This window comes from Stegostoma tigrinum, chromosome 8 (genome assembly GCF_030684315.1).
Source record: "Stegostoma tigrinum isolate sSteTig4 chromosome 8, sSteTig4.hap1, whole genome shotgun sequence".
In the NCBI taxonomy this organism is placed as follows: domain Eukaryota; kingdom Metazoa; phylum Chordata; class Chondrichthyes; order Orectolobiformes; family Stegostomatidae; genus Stegostoma; species Stegostoma tigrinum.
The window spans coordinates 21,962,621-21,965,007 of NC_081361.1; the positions used below are offsets into that span (position 1 = coordinate 21,962,621).

Sequence of the window (2,387 nt, forward strand, 5' to 3'; positions counted from 1 at the left end):
TTGATTCCAATTGACTAATACAGCTCGGGCGGGAACATTTCAGTTATAGAAAGGGGCTAAATAAGCTGGGACAATCTTCACTGCAACAAAGACACTGAGGAGGAACCTGGTTGAGGTTCAAAGAGTTCTGAGGGATTTGGCTAAGCATTAGGAAAAACTTTATTCCCTGTCTATCAATATCAGGGCTTACAGTTTTAATACAACAAGCAGGCTATTTTGAGGGGATTTGTTCAAAAACTTTTCACCCAGAAGTGGTGGGTTTCTGGAACGCACTGCCTAAAAGGGTGGTCCAGGCAGGAACCCTTGAGACACTGAAGAACAATTTTGATGAACTCTTGAAACGCCATTGCCATCAAAACTCCTGGGTGGGGGTAGGGGTTGTGGAATTTTGTAGGAATGATACCTACCGTTGAGGCAGGGGATCCCAGTTCAGTCCAACCTCCTTCAGAATGGAGTCATAAGCTTGGCTGAATGGGTTGACAAAAACGCCAATAAATGCAAATTCTTTGAAGGGGTAGAAAAACAAAGTTGCTGGAAAGGCTCAGCTGCTCTGGGAGCATTTGTGAAGAAGAAAACTGTGTTAATGTTTTGGGTCTGGTGACCCTTCATCAGAGCTCTATAAAGGGGTCTTGTGGTTCAGTGGTAGCGTCCCTACCGCTGAGCCAGAAATCTGAGTTTGAGTTCCACCTCTGCCAGACAAGTGTCATCATGTGTCACAACATGTTGATGAAGAATACCTAGAAGGCGATGGGCTAAGTTCTACAAAATGGGATCAGAATAGGTGGGTGCTTTATGACCAGCGCAGACACAAGGGGCAGTGCTGAAAAAATTCTCGTCATGTTGCCTCATTCATGATGGCTAACCGAGTTATTGTGTAACCCGGGTTTAGTTCTTCCTTTGCTACACAAAAAGGGAACACCAGATGAGTACCTGAATCTCTGCCTTTGTGAGCGTCGGCATATTTCAATGCTTCAGCCAAGATGTTGTATTGAGATTAAATTCCATTACCCACAGTGTAGATACAGGCCCTTCGGCTCACCAATTTCACACCGCCACTTGAAACATCCCACCCAGAACCATCCCCTACAGCTCACACACCCCTGAACACAACCAGCAATTCAGCATGGCCAACCCACCTAGCCTGCACATCTTTGGACTGTGGGAGGAAACCAGAGCACCGGGAGGAAACCCATGCACACACGGGGAGAATATGCAAACTCCACACAGACAGTCACCCGAGGTTGGAATCGAACCTGGGTCCCCGGCACTGTGAGGCCGCAATGCTAACCACTGAGCCACTGAGCCACCCCAAAATGTGCTGCACTGACCGGGAATCGAACCCAGGCCGCAGCGGTGAAAGCGCCGAATCCTAACCACTGGACCACCAGTGATGCTAACCATCTCTCAAAGACAGCAAGAACTGCAAATGTTGGAGTCAGAGTCAATACAGTGTGGTCCTGACCTGACACGTTGATTTTCTTGCTCCTCTCATGCTGCCTGACCTGCTGAGTTCCTTCAGCTCCACACTGTATTGACTGTTGTATTTATCCATCAGACCATGGGAAATGTTTGTGCATACCTGCCTGGCCTCGCAGATTTACTTCCGTTCAATGTAGAAATATTCTACCCACAACCCAACACACTGATAGATATGCAACAAGCAGCATAGTTACAGCTTCAAACATATAACCAAACATGTTCAATGGCTTAAGTAGCAGCAATGCTGATAACTTCCCTTTAGTTACCCGGAGAACTGCTTTACAGCATAGTTATAACAAAGATACACCATTATGGAAAGATAAATCAGATTTACTTGTAAAGCTTCAAGATTAACTGCTTCAACTTGAGAACGTTTCATTCCAATATTAAACATAAAGGGATGATTACCTTCTTCTTTGTTACTTTCAGTGTTTTGTGTGTCAGTATTTTGTTCTCTTTCAAGGTGCTGTTGAGGGTGGCAAATTTTGAAGCTCCATCCTGAAAATGTACATAGAAAACCAGCTATTCATTCACTGCATCTAATCTATATCTCCCATAATATCAAATGAGATAACAGAAGAGATTTCAAAACTCAAGCCTTTATTGTAAAAACATTTTACAACGCTAAAGCCTTATGTCAACATTTGGCCAATTCAAACTCAAGAGGTGATAGCCAGGCAATGATATTTGGAAGTGATATTACAATTTATCCCACGCACAATAGTTTATCACAAAACTAGTATCAATGTTTAACCCATAAAACAATCACTTGGCAACTATTTCAGATTCCCAGCCAAGTGTGCAAATCAAATTGTTGGACATGGTGAAGTTGCTGCTTCAAACTGCATTTAAAATGAGGTTTCAAATTATATTTTCTGAGATTTAAAAACACAACAGTGAAAATGATG

At 43.4% G+C, this 2,387-nt stretch overlaps 1 non-coding gene across 1 annotated transcript; it reads right to left on the bottom strand.

Moving 5' to 3' along the window:
* Window positions 1–1,319: 1,319 nt before the first annotated feature.
* On the bottom strand, window positions 1,320–1,394 carry trnae-uuc (transfer RNA glutamic acid (anticodon UUC)). The gene has a single exon. It is a non-coding gene; the product is annotated as a tRNA-Glu (tRNA).
* Between the last annotated feature and the right edge of the window lie 993 nt (window positions 1,395–2,387).